Here is a 15,544-nt window from a genome sequence, read left to right on the forward strand (position 1 = left end):
TCAGCTAGAATCAGTTCGGGAGTCTGAAAAGTCTGAAAAAATGAATTTTGATTTCTTTATTTACTGAGCTTAGGTCAGAGGAATATGTGTGAACAAATGGAATAAATTCATTAGCATCTACCACAATTTGTGCTTTGGGATGGTGGAATGTTCGTCTGACTCCTGCTTTAACTGATCTCAGAAATCTGCGAGCATAACCTTTAGGTTGTAATGCTTTAAAGAGTACTGTCCTAAAGAAAGCATTCCATTTTGATTTATTTTTTCTTTGGCATAAACAATATGTGCATGAGATTATATATGATCATACCACACACTACAACATTTCACTCCAACTCATAAAAAATCAAGTACTATGCGCTGCACAGATTAAATGAGTGCAATGTTGTTGCTTCATGTCTCTTTTGGTGTTCTTTACTAAATAATGACGTTTCTTCAAAGAGAGTACTGCATTTGTCAAAAGCAGTTCCTTGATTAGGCACATATTTCAGCTCACATTGAGAGATATTCCTTCAACATGATGATGGTATAGGATCAACTGGAGAAATAGCAGCTGTCATAGTGGCACTGCTCCTGCCTTGCCTTCTGTTTATTCACAGAATCACAGTTATTTCTTGTTAAATTAAAAACGATCACTTTGTTTCCTTCCTGTGAAATCTGAGAGATATACTTCCAAGACTGTAACATGTAGCAGATATTTTCTCGCTGTGATGCCATGAAAGATCTGTTTCAGATTACAGTCATAACAGACAGTTTTCCATATTATGCTTTTTATCAGCAGTGTCCCATTTACAAGTTTATGAGGGCAAAAACTTTTATTTTCTATCAGCTGTATTTATGAAGTTGTTCGAACGTTGGCCAGAGAACATAAATGGTTTGCGCTGGAGACTTCCCTGCAGCCCTCCAAACTGTCAGCCACAATTCCTCACAAGCATCATTACTGTATTTGTCTCTGCCAGATGGAGCTTTCACAACTTTAGTCAAGTTTTTAATAAGGCAGTAAAATAAATGTTAATAAAACCTTTCTAAATAAAGTCAACAGCTTGAAATCTGTCTCAGTCATTATTAAACTGATGAATAAATTAAACATTGTAAGCCACTGATAAATGCTTAGAGACAAGTGAGAGTGCAGTGAGAATTAGAAAGAGAAACCGTCCAAGTCAGTAGAAATCAATGATGTCAGGCTTGGTGCACACATGGAATATCTGTCTGCGTGAAACCATATAGCAGCTAAACTCAGAATCAGACCAAAATAAATTCATATTTCTTTAACACACAGACTGAACATTTAAATTCAGAAAATTGTTAAAAAGCACTGCTTCATTTTTGCCTTGCCACTGCCAGCAAACTAGCATGAAAGTCTAGGGCAAGATAAATCTGACGTTAGGAGTACTTGGGGTCATTACAGTGGCAGCACTGATTAGAGATATCTATCACGAGACCATGTGCGGTCAATATGTCTGAAAGCAGGATGTGTGGATCCTACAGGCCTGAGTGAGAAGACCTCTCTTTTTTAAACCCTGTTTTCTGTTAGCTTGCCTGACAATAAAACATGAAGTTTATAAAAATACTTCATTCGTTTCTGTTATTCTAAAGAAACAACTCACAGAAAGACTAAACTCATCTTGCTTGTAATTTTCTGCCAAAGTTTTTCCATGTAACTCCTTACCAGATGAAACAGTGGAATACATAAACAATACCTAATAGTAGATAAATAGTAGATATACACCGTGGACATGACAACAAGACAATAACTGTGAGAGTCTGAACAACTTTCAGGTAATTATTATAGTTATTTTACATTATTAAATCACATAGATATGTGTCAGATTGAAGCAGATTTTGGAAATTGATGGAGCCTAGTCCATAACTAAACTGATTTTCACTTGAATAGTAAAATTTGTTCCACAAATAAGATTCATCTGTGTCCAGGAAAACATCCTGTTTGAGAGTGTGCTACACAGTGTCCTCACCTGAACGTGCTGTGACAGCTCCATCTTGGCTCTGATACCCCTCTGATAGTTTTCACATCTGCCCAGTCTGGGGTTTCCACACAGGGTGTTTGTTAGGATGGGGGCTGGGTCACTCAGAGACAGGCTTTTGTGTTGTGAAAAGTCTCACATGCATTTTTATTAAGATGGACAAACACTAACCAGAAGCAGGAGGTGGTGATTTTCACTCCTGAGTCTTATTCAGATAGATTTTCTAAGGCACATTTTTACCCACAGCCTCCACACCCTACCCCACTCCACCTCACCCCACCCCATAAACCGTAGAAAGTCTGGAAACCATCAATCAGATTTTCCACCACAGAGCTGGCCAGGTTTGTGATGATCCCTACAATGATCCAAAGTCAGTGCTGTGTTTCACAATGGTACTACAACAGAGCAGAACTACGTTGCATGTTCACAAGCACAGATACACCATGATGCCAGGGTTCTGAGTTTGGGGGGACATTACAGAGTGACATATTCGCTGAAGTTTCAAAGCTGAATTCCAGACAGAGATTGTGGAATGTGCCTTGTAAATAAGTCTTTGATTCTTGTGTCGTGAACGTTTTAAGGGAACCTCTTGTCTCAAACTGTCATGGACTCATGCCAATGATAGTGAAAAGTGTGGTGTGTCTCCCACCATCTTCACTTTTGACAGCTAATGAACAGTGCCTCCCTAACACTCCCACAGTTCACCTCAAAATGGAAATAAGCTTTTTTATGTTGAGGTTGAGGAGTTTAAGTTCATCAGTGTCCAAATGACTCCATCTGCAGCTGTGTCTGATCCCCTACCGAAATCTGTTACCCATGGAACACAGTCAGGCCGTGGAACAAGGTCGCATATCTCCCCAATCAACAGTGACCTGTTGAGACAACAAAGCTGTTGGTGTCTAATTCTTCGTTATCTCAGACAAAGCTTCAGCAAAGCATGGGGTCCAATGGGACCCCATGTCCTCATCATCAAACCTCCATACCCTAGTAGACCAAGAGTCAGTCTCATCCTCTTTAAGAACTTGGAGCTAACCTCCAGGCTAGAGATGGCCTGGGCCTTTCCATCTCCTGCCTTTGTGTAACAAACACCTCTGATAACAACTCTAACTGTAGCTAGAATAAATCCATTACATCTGACTGACAGGAAGGAGAATAAATTCATTAGGTCTTATGGACAGATAGGAGACCTGTTCTTGTCCTTTCTGCATTCCATCATTTCTAGCTTGCAGATAAGTTTGTTGGCCTGGGTTGTTCTCACTCACATTATATCAATTTATAAAACTCCCATATTTATATTTCTTATTATCCTCATTAATCTTCATTATATTTTATCCATGTCAGCTTGTACTTCTTGTCCACAAGCTATGCTAACTCTCAAGATTTCATTACTTCCTTCAGAACTTATTAGTAAATAACGTATATGCCTATTAACATAATTTGTCCACTCCAGTCACAAATTGAATTAACAGCAGTAAACATTAACCACCATCCCCTACACTTTGCTATGTCATAACTTAGACCTTTAAAAGTGAAATGAGATGTTTATACATTAGCATGGTGACCTGCACAGATATCTGTTCATTTATCTGAATATTAGGCTCTAAGAGACATGAAAACATCTGACCTCACACATCCTGGGATGAAAAGGCTTGATAAATTATTTTCAGAGCTATGTACAGAGGTTTCCTGATGTATGTGCATGGTGTGATTCTAGAATGTCAGTAGGTGTTTGTGTTGATGTGTGTGCGAGTGTGAACATGTGTATGTTTATGTTTGTGTGTGTGTGTGTGTGTGTGTGTGTGTGTGTGCGTGTGTGTGAGAGAGAGAGAGAGAGAGAGAGAGAGAGAGAAAGAGAGCCTGACAGGTAGAGGGCAGGAGCTGACAGCTGGTTTCTGTTATAGGAACCATATTCTAACCCTTCTGTCATCTTCAGACCAAAGCACCTCTATAGGCTCCCTGTTTAGTGTCACTATATTTTGCCCCAGAAAAGTGAAGCACTAAAAAAGGGAACCAATAAATCTTCATGGAAGAAAAGAGGGAATGCAGAGTGCAGGAATAATAGCTGTGGAGTTGAGATTAACCAGAGCAGAAACAGTAGGATGTGTTTTCATGCAACCTCCATTTCACTATTTCTCCAAATTGGAAAAGAATAGAGCATGGTTCAGCTCATGTTACATTAGGGTTGTTTTCCTGCCCTCTCCTCTGTCATGGCTCATAATTCCGCAGCTTCAGTTATCTTGCTTTGCTGTTATTTTGTTGTTTTTCAGTGTTTGGAGGTGCTAAAAAAAATAACTGTTTTTGGTAACACTTCATTTGACGTGGTCACTATGCAGCAAATGGACAGGGTTGTGTTATTAACGCAACATAACTTATTCAATAAGAGAGCACATCTAAGCAGAACTGTACACAGCCAGAGACATAGCCTGGTTATGACACAAACTAACACTCCTCTCAAGGAAAACAAGAGGAAGAAGCAGATAACTGTGAGGCTTGTTAATGTTTCATTAACAACACATTCCAGCATTGACTCATCTCTCTGTGACATGGCCTGTCCTGATAAGTGAAAATTCAGTGTCTACCGCACCGTCTGCGTGTAGCCAGAAAATGCAGGGATTTATATAATATTCATGACAGGCAGATACTCACTGCTTTTGTCCCCTGTGAAGTATCATTGCTTGGGAAAACACCATAGTGTGTCATAACTGAGGGAATATTTCTCATATCATGACAGAACACACAATATGTGTTTTCAGACACATAGAAGAGGTTTTTATGACACATTAGACACCCTGAGGTTACTATGGATGTTGCTCAGTCAACTATGTCATACCTTAATAGTTTGTCTCATAACTGAGCTTTACCAGTGGTATAGTAATTACAACTGCATTTGACCTTTTATTAGGTATATCTAGGTCATGTCATATGACCATGTCAGATAAGGGATGGCCAGTTATTATCTGACAATAAGGCGAGTGAGTGAGTCTCCATAAGAAAAATAACAATAAAGAGATTGGTTTGACTCTTGATCAAGGTTAAAATGTTTTGTTAGGTTTCAGTATGCGTGACCAAAGACTGCTCCTTTCATTTGGGCTGTAACACCAGAGCACTGCATGAAGAGACAGGCCATTTTTTATCGGAGGACTTTTCCACAGTCCAAAGAGCCTCTTGAAAGATCCCACCATCAAAAGCACCTGGCCCAGAATCCATGCCAGCCACATGACTAACTTCATATTTTATTTTTTGCTTATCTAAATTTGTTGAAAAAAGGCAGAAATGACTGTTTCCTCCATAAGAGCGGGGTGCAGGGTTCAGGCCCATAAGAGCGGGGTGCAGGGTTCAGGCCCATAAGAGCGGGGTGCAGGGTTCAGGCCCATAAGAGTGGGGTGCAGGGTTCAGGCCTATTTAAATGGAGTCTGAGATCTCACAGAGCCAGTCCCTTCAAAACACTCATATCAACTGTTTGCATCTAACTGCCTTTCCCTGAATTTAAAAGATATGAGCGGTAAGGAGGAATAAACAAGACTTTGTCATTTGCTTATTCTTTTTGCTTTCTTATCAGTGTATTATAAACATACATTCAATACCCTCTTTGCAAAGTTAGTTAGAAGAGCAACAGTCCTGTTCATCAAAGATCTCCACGAGCGGCTTGCTTCTCCCTCAGTCACTGACACTAAAACAACACCCATCAGAAATCAATAATAAGGCCCACGGTGTAAAAACTTTTTACACTATGGGCAAGTTATTACATTATTGGCTTAGTATGGAGGCCAAACTGCCAGTAATGTAATAAAACGTAATGTAATAAGACCAGTAGTGTAGTAATTGGCCAATAATGAAATTAAATTATGAAACGGTAATACAACATCATGGCCAATACTGAAATAACATTATCAGCAACTTATTACATTATTATACCAGTAATAAGGTTTTAATGAATGACAGTATAACATTCAGATAAAACAGGTCAAATGCTTCAAGTTTGATAGAGTAAGAATAAGACTTGGTGAAAAGTCTTTTACACAACGTGTAAAAATGTTTTTTGCTGTTGCGTTTCTTGTTAATATTTAAATGGTCAGCAAGTGAATCTCAGATGTATAATTACAGGGAGAAATGGGCTTTGTAGGTCGTGGGAAGAGTTATAAACTCTGTTAAATATCAGAAGTCATGTCCATACTAAGGGTGAACTTGACAGATTCCAGGATTTCTACAGGTAGGTATGGGATAGTATCATCGATATTACATTATTCTTTAAAAGAAAAATGGTAATGAAGACAATAGTACAATAACCAGCCAATGATGTAATACATTCATTAATGTAAGTACATTATCAACCAAAATGGTATTAAATTACTTAATATTTATTATATCACTGGCCAGTTGTCACATTACTGGACTTAATACATTATGTTTTATTGGATTTTTGGCAGTTACTATATTATTGGTCATGATTAAATTCTGGACCTCTGCATCAAGTCAAAAATAGAATAACCTTTTTACATTTTGGGCTTTTACAAATCTTTTTCTCTGAAGGACTTCATTCAAACAAGCAAAATAAATCCACTGATAAAGTACCATATACTCACATTACATTTCTGCGGACAGAAGGGCATCCCCTCTCTGTGCCTGTAAGTTTAGCTGTGTTTTTAAGTGAGTATAGAGATATTCCCAGCCTCTGTTTGGCTGGGGATCTTTAGTAAAACTCCATCTGTCTCTGTGTAATGGGATTCCATAATTGGAATTGTGATGGATGTGTGTTCTCCGGTCTGACGGGTCAGGTGGACTGGGCTTTGACTGATCTTTCACTCCTTTGAGGTGAGGATGCCTCATCCATCTCAGCCTGTGTCTTCACCAAGGTTTCCTAAACCCACACAAGTGGCCTGCACAGTATCTGCCAAAGTCAGGGGAACTCTTTAGACTATCCAACATATTGTAGGGGCCAGAGTGAGGTTTAGGGTACTCACACAACTGTGGAGAGGAGCTGGGGGGAGTATTTAGTGGTGGTATTCTGGGGCTTTTTTCTTCCCATGGCCCTTGTCCACTGGTTCGCCACTACAACCATTTGTGGAAATTAGGAGGCCTGTATGACAACATTTTTCAGCTCACTGATCATCTATGTCATATCAACAAACCCACTCTCTCCTCTTACATCACCAATACACAAGATTTCCCTGTTTTTGTCTAAATAAATGCCCAGATCATTTTATTTTACAGAACAGCATGACTTTGATGACACGTGATGACAACACAATGTTCTGTTGACCATTGTATAGAGGAGGACAAAGACTCAGACAGGTAGGTGGTTTATGTTAACAGAGCCATGGCCATGAGTGTGCCATGACAAAGGACTGGTCTTCTCTCATTTTTCTTTCCATAAACAGTGGGCAGACACAGAAATGTAAATAATTGTCTGGTTTGCTTTGTCCAAATGAAGTCCATGGATGAGGCTGTGTATTCAGTGTGAGTGTCACTCATTCTCCACTCTTGCACTGTGCAGTGCTGTGATGCCAGCCGGCTCATGTGCCAGTGTAAACAATGGGTGTGTTGTTTTGACATTCCAGTCATATGGAGACAACTCCTTCACTTAGGTAGAGCCTAATCAGGGCCTTCTTTACTAAAGGACACTAAAACATTTTCTTAGTGCAAGATTTTTTCTGTCTCAATCAACGAAATGTCTTTAAATTAAATGACTTTCATTTTCATAAATGTGCATAAATGTACATGAAGAAGACCACAGGATGTAAAATGGTTGTGTAAAGAGAACTGTCAGTTGTGTGTCAGACAGAGGGTAAGGCCTCACTGACTGAAACAGTGCCGCTGCTTTTCAACTTCCATTGATTACATGGGCATCCCTATGTATGTGTGAATCAGTGTAGGGTTATGTGTGTGTGTGTGTGCGCGCGCGTGCGTGCATGTGTGTGCGCATGCGTGTGTGTCAGTTAGTACGGTGTTATGTGTGTGTGTATGTGTGAGTGAATAAGTGTGGGGTTGTACATGTGTGTATTCTTTGCAGTGACATTAGTACTTCCAGCCCCGGATCAGTGGTTTGTCATCCCAGGATTATTCTTATGCTGCTCAAAATTAAATGTGCTTTCCTAAAAAAAATTATTCTGTTGATGTGTTAACCAGTGTATGGCAAAAAAGTTTAATGAGTCTTTATGAATCTTTCTGTTCTTAAGGGTGTGTCATGCTTGTGCTTGCCATGCCAGTGCATCTTCTGATGCTACATTCACAAGTTCCATTGGTTGATATATTCGGCCAGGTATACAAAGCCATCAGTGGTGTGCCATCAGGGCAAGCAAAACAAGCACTGCTTGCCTAACTTTCCTACACGAAAATAAATGTCAAAAGGTATATCTCTTAAGAGAGATAATTTTCTACATGTGTCAGGGAAAACAGGGGACTCAATTGCAGACTCACTGAAATTAATGAGATGTTTATTTTGCCAGGCAAAAGTCTTTCAATACACTTGACCGAAATCGGAATCCAAAAAACAAGCAGGGGTCATACCATAGAGCAGTCAGAGGCAAGTGAACAATCCAAAAACAGAAGGCAAAGGCAAATTCCAGAGACAGGCAAAAGATTCAAAACCAGGTGCAGGGCAAGGCAGGCAGGCAGAAGAGGCAAAATCCAACAGGCAAACAAAGTCAAAAAACAGGCAGAGGTCAAGAACAGAAGACAATCAAGATAACAAAAGGCTGGCACGACACACTGTGGAAAGCGGTACGAAATGACAAACAAAGGGTAGAACAGGCAGGGTTTAAATAGACAGACTAATTACAACTTCAACGAGACACAGGTGAGCACAATGACAAGTGAGGGGCGGGGCCAGGGCACATGGAAAACCAAAATAAACAAAAGCACATGACAAAACCAAAAACAAATGACAGCTAACTCCAACATGGCCAGCAGGGGCACAACAGGGGAAATAGTTCATGCAGGAACCCTGACAGTACCCCCCCTCCTACGGGCGCCTCCTGGCGTCCCAACGGGTTGTGTGGGATGGAGACGGTGGAATTCCTGGATGAGTGTGGGGTCAAGGATGTCCCGACCTGGGACCCAACACCTCTCTTCAGGACCATAGCCCTCCCAGTCAACGAGGTATTGAAGTCCGCGACCCCGGCGCCGCACATCCAATAAACGGCGCACCGTGAAGGCCTCTGAGCCATCAATGAGGCGGGGGGGAGGAGGGGGCTTGGGAGCAGGGCAGAGGGGGCTGCGGATGAAGGGCTTAACTTGTGAGACATGAAATGTAGGGTGGATACGACGGAGAGTGGAGGGGAGTCTCAGCCTCACAGCGACAGGACTGATCACCTTGGCGATGGGGAAGGGACCAATGAAACGAGGGGCCAACTTGCGGGAATCCACCCTCAGGGGAATGTCGCGGGCGGAAAGCCACACGCGCTGACCTTGACGATAGCGAGGAGCCGTGCGGCGATGACGATCAGCATGTAGTTTTATCCTGGCTGTGGAACGAAGCAGGGCCCTCCGAGCACGCTTCCAGGTCCGTAGACATCTCCGGATGAATGCTTGTGCTGAAGGGACTCCGACCTCCTCCTCCTGGGCAGGGAACAGGGGGGGCTGATAGCCCAGGCAACACTGAAAAGGGGACAGACCAGAGGAGGAAGAGGGTAGGGAGTTAATAGCATATTCAACCCAGGGAAGTTGTTGGCTCCAGGAGGAGGGTTCTTGGGAGGACAGGCAGCGGAGCATCACTTCCAGTTGTTGGTTGGCCCGTTCAGTCTGGCCATTAGTCTGTGGGTGAAAACCAGAGGAGAGATTAACCTTTGCTCCAAGCAACTTACAAAAAGCCTTCCAGAAGTGAGAGGTGAACTGTGGTCCTCTGTCTGACACTACTTCCGTGGGTAAACCATGAAGCCTGAAAACATGCTGAATGAGGAGGAGGGCAGTCTCCTTAGCAGAGGGTAGCTTGGGAAGAGGGACCAGATGCACAGATTTTGAAAAACGGTCCACGATAGTTAATATGGTGGTGTTACCATTAGATTGAGGCAATCCAGTCACAAAGTCCAGTGCTATGTGGGACCAGGGTCTCTTGGGAACTGTCAGGGGCTGTAGTAGGCCTGAAGGGGGTCGGTTGGAGGACTTGTTTTGGGCGCAGACTGGGCAGGCTGAGACAAAACTATGAACATCGTCCCTAATGGAAGGCCACCAGAACATCCGAGTGATGAAGGTAGCCGTACGTCGGATCCCAGGATGACAGGAGAGCCTTGAGGAGTGTCCCCACTGGAGAACCTGGGAGCGGACAGATTGAGGAACATACAGGAGGTTAGGAGGACAAGAGCTGGGTCCAGACTCACCCTGCTGTGCAGATCGGACCACCGACTCGATATCCCATCGAGCAGCTGCGACCAGACATCGCTCGGGGAGAATTGTAGTGACCTCCGGCGTCTCCTCAGATGCCTGAAACTGACGGGAGAGGGCATCTGGTTTGCAGTTCTTGGAACCAGGGCGATAAGACAGGGTAAAGTTAAAGCGAGCAAAAAAGAGAGACCAGCGGGCCTGACGGGAATTGAGACGTCTTGCAGACCTGATATATTCAAGGTTCTTATGATCTGTCCAAACCAAGAAAGGAGAACTCGTCCCCTCGAGCCAGTGCCTCCATTCCTCCAGAGCAAGTTTGACAGCCAGTAACTCCCGGTCTCCGATGTCATAATTACTCTCCGTGGGGGTTAATCTGTGGGAGTAGAAGGCACAAGGGTGTAGTTTTCCGTCAACAGCAGAAAACTGAGACAAAACGGCACCCACTCCCACGTCAGATGCGTCCGTCTCAACAATGAATTGGCGGGCAGGATCAGGCTGGATGAGGATGGGAGCCGAGGTGAACCGCCTCTTCAACTCAGAGAATGCCCTCTCGGCAGCTGGGTTCCAACAAAATCTCAGTTTGGATGAAGTCAGGGAGGTGAGGGGGGCTGCCAGGGTACTGAAATTGCGAATGAAGCGGCGATAAAAATTGGCAAACCCTAAGAACCGTTGCAAGTCGCGACGGGAAGTGGGCTGGGGCCAATTCTCCACCGCCTTTATCTTTTGCTGATCCATTTGAATCCCTCCTGCCGTGATCACATAGCCCAGGAACGAGATGGTGCTCTTGTGGAATTCGCACTTCTCTGCCTTCACAAATAACTGATTCTCCAAGAGACGCTGGAGCACCCGTCGGACATGTTGGATGTGTTCAGGGAGTGATCTGGAAAATATTAAGATGTCATCCAGGTAGACAAAGACAAACAGATTTAGCATATCTCTAAGGATGTCATTAACAAAGGATTGGAAGACGGCAGGGGCATTAGTGAGACCAAATGGCATAACCAAATACTCATAGTGGCCTGATGGGGTATTGAAGGCAGTCTTCCACTCATCTCCCTCCTTTATGCGGACCAAATGGTAGGCGTTGCGGAGATCAAGTTTGGAGAAAACTGTGGCACCTTGCAGCAGTTCAAGAGCAGACGACATTAGGGGAAGCGGGTAGCGGTTCTTTACAGTGATCTCATTGAGGCCCCTGTAATCAATACAGGGACGAAGAGTCCCATCCTTCTTGGCCACAAAGAAGAACCCCGCTCCCGCTGGGGAAGAGGAAGGGCGAATTATGCCAGCTGCTAGAGAGTCCTGTATGTACCTGTTCATGGCTTCAGTCTCTGGTGGTGACAGGGAGTACAAACGACCTCTGGGTGGTGAAGTCCCAGAAAGCAGCTCTATGACACAATCATATGGACGGTGAGGTGGCAGAGAAGTGGCTCGTGCTTTACTAAACACCATGCTGAGATCCCGATATTCAGGAGGAACTGAGGACAGGTCAGGAGGCTCCTCTGGAGATGAGGGAACGGGGGTTGAAGGAGCCTGAGCAGCACGGAGGCAGTGATTTGAACAGAAGGAGCTCCATTCTAGAACCTTATTACGGGACCAGTCAATGTGGGGATTGTGCTGAGCTAGCCAGGGATGGCCTAGAACAACAGATGCCTGAGGTGAATCAATCAAATGAAATACAATATTCTCCCAGTGATTTCCAGAAATGAGAAGTCTCACCGGAGCTGTTGTGTGAGTGATCCGAGCAAGCCTTACTCCCGTTAGTGCATTGGCCTCCACTGGGGACTGCAGTGGAGTGGCAGGGATTCCGAGTCGGGCGGCCAGGCCTGCGTTCATAAAGTTCCCCTCTGCCCCAGAGTCGATGAGCACTGAAATAATGTGTCTATGGCTGTCAGTGACAAGGTAAGCTGGGAACAGAGTACGTGTGGTAGGGGATCGGGAAAGAGGAGTATCGCTCACCTGTAATCCCCTGTTCACGGGTGAGCGTTGGCTTTTACCGGACAGGTGGACACAAAGTGGCCAGGCTGACCACAGTATAGGCAGGAGTTGCTGCTGATCCTCCTTCGCCTCTCTGAGACGGACAGACGGGTGCGGTCGACCTGCATGGGCTCTGGAGGGACAGTTGATGGTGACAGATGACTTGGTGAAGATGACCCTGACTCAGGCTGGCGAGTGAACACATGACTCCTGGAGGTACCCCGTGATCCTTCAGTACTCCATTCCTGACGGCGTTGCCTCATGCGGTTGTCGATTCGTATGGCCAAATCTATTAGATCCTGAAAGCCAGTTGGTAGCTCCCGGGTGGCTAGCTCATCCTTAATGGCCTCAGACAGACCGTTCAGGAAGGCATCGTATTGGGCCTCAGTATTCCAGTTGGTCGTGGTGGCAAGAGTGCGGAACTGGATAGCATAATCTGAGACTGAGCGGACTCCCTGCCGGACTCTCAGCAACTCTCTGGCGGCCTCTCTCCCATGCTGGGAACGGTCAAAGACCCGCCTCATCTCATCACAAAATGCCTGGTAGCTGTTACAGAATGGAGCCTGAGTCTCCCACACTGCCGTTCCCCACTCTCTTGCTCGGCCAGACAGTAAAGTGATGATATATGCAATCCGGGCTCGATCAGTGGGAAAGGTAGTGGGCTGGAGTTCGAAAACCAGAGAGCACTGCGAGAGGAAGGACCTGCAGGTTCCTGGTTCGCCGTTGTATGATTCGGGTGGTGGCAGGCGGGGCTCTCGGGCCGGCTGAGCTGGAGGGGTTTGCTGGGTGGTTTGCTGGGGTGCGGATGACGTTACTGGTGGTGCATGGCTAGGTTTCAGTGCCAGCTGGATCTGTTGTAACTGGGAAGTCATGCTGGTCAGAGTGGCAGAGAAGGCCTCCATTGATTGGTTTATGCTGGCAAAATGGCCCTCATGTCTTCCCAACATTTCACCCTGTCGAGCGAGAACCTCTCGAAGCTGGCTGGGGTCTGCTGAATCCATTATGGTCAGTTCGTGTTGTCAGGGAAAACAGGGGACTCAATTGCAGACTCACTGAAATTAATGAGATGTTTATTTTGCCAGGCAAAAGTCTTTCAATACACTTGACCGAAATCGGAATCCAAAAAACAAGCAGGGGTCATACCATAGAGCAGTCAGAGGCAAGTGAACAATCCAAAAACAGAAGGCAAAGGCAAATTCCAGAGACAGGCAAAAGATTCAAAACCAGGTGCAGGGCAAGGCAGGCAGGCAGAAGAGGCAAAATCCAACAGGCAAACAAAGTCAAAAAACAGGCAGAGGTCAAGAACAGAAGACAATCAAGATAACAAAAGGCTGGCACGACACACTGTGGAAAGCAGTACGAAATGACAAACAAAGGGTAGAACAGGCAGGGTTTAAATAGACAGACTAATTACAACTTCAACGAGACACAGGTGAGCACAATGACAAGTGAGGGGCGGGGCCAGGGCACATGGAAAACCAAAATAAACAAAAGCACATGACAAAACCAAAAACAAATGACAGCTAACTCCAACATGGCCAGCAGGGGCACAACAGGGGAAATAGTTCATGCAGGAACCCTGACAACATGTATGTACAATACACAATCTACTTCTGTCTAGTGTAACAGATTTCTCCCACAACCCACTCACTGCCCTCTTGTGTCATTTTTGCCCTGTTTCACTGTGCTTTTCTGCCGAGAATAAACTGTGCTTGCTTACAGCTCCAGGGTTCATACACATTTTTACCAATAGATTTCCATGACTTTTCGGCAAAATTTTATCTCTGCATTCTCTGTGTAAGTCTGTGTATACATGAAAAATAACAATAAAAATCCATGTCAAAATTAACTACATTATATTTTAACTAAAATTAATAACAAGCTCTGCAGTTTGAAGCCAGACATGATTAAATCGCCATTTTCCCGGTATTGCGTGAATTTACATTTCGTTTAAGTACAAGCTGCAACTCACGTCAGAGTCTGGCCTTACCCCAAGCAGAGAACATAAAGTAAAGTGACGTGACTGATCTGCCCGAATATTAAAAAATTGTTTAACCAATATAGATTTTTCTCAGTCGATCTTAACTGTACCATAGGGCTGTACTGAAAAATTTGAAGCCTCGTTCACTGAACTGGCATTTGATTGTGAAATTAAACCGTCTAAGATTAGGAAGGGTGCTCGGTTGCAGTTTTAAGGTAATCGCTGCGGTAATACTGTCACAGCCTGCACCTCCATTTTGGACTTTTAGTTTGATATGTCTTTGTGCTCTTGTTCTGTGTCTGTCTCCGCCCCTCACCTGTTCCTGTTTGTCTCATTTATTAACCTTGTTCATTTCTACCAATCATGCTTTGCCCTGTTAAGTTCTCCCTTGTATTTAAGCCCTTGTGTTTCCCTTGTCTCTTGTCTATCGTTGTTTGTGTTTTAGAGCACACTGTTATGCTGCACCTTTTGTTATCGGTTTTGTTTCAGTTTGTACTTGTATTTTGATCTTCATTTTAAGTAAAGTCCTCCGTTTTGTCACCTTCATCATCGTGTCTTTGCACTTGGGTCCTGCACCACACCACCAGCGTGACAAATACAAGAAATTTAGATGTCAAAGTGGCCTACTATTATCATTTAACAAACAATTTTGCCAGTAAAAACATTTGCACTTTTTGAATTTCAGTAATGAAAACGTCGTGTTGCTCTCTATCAAAGGCGTCGTAAATTCGTGCATAAACTAGGAATAACATTCGCTCGTGACTCCTACCTCTACGGAAGCGCATTGCATTCACAAAAGAAAAAAAGGTTTTGACACCTTACCTTGTAATTACGAGAAAATATCTCATAATTACGAGATCTTTTCTCATAATTACGAAATTGAGGCGCGCACTATGTTATAGTTTCCAGCAAGCGAATTTTTGAAATGTGTAGTGTGGCAGGGGAGGACTTCATAAAAGAAGCGCTACCTGTTTGGTCGATACAACGTTCAGGTGGCACTTCTTCATGAATATTAATGAGCATTCCCCTGCCAAACTACATTGTGAAAATTCGCTTCCGGCAATGCCAGACACTCTTCATATGCAAACATTTTACGGCACAAAAAACGCACAATGTATTCACTCAGAGAAGGAGCGTTAGCCTGTAATTCTAATAATGTTATTAAAGTACTGTACTGTGTTGTTCTGCAAAGATTCAATGTAGCCTAAGCACGACATTCGCTACTGGCATAAATTGTTTATGCACTTTGCTATAAACCCAACTGTTTCTTAGCAAGAACGCACAGTTCACT

The sequence above is a fragment of the Chanos chanos genome, chromosome 6, assembly GCF_902362185.1.
Source record: "Chanos chanos chromosome 6, fChaCha1.1, whole genome shotgun sequence".
Taxonomy (NCBI): Eukaryota; Metazoa; Chordata; class Actinopteri; order Gonorynchiformes; family Chanidae; genus Chanos; species Chanos chanos.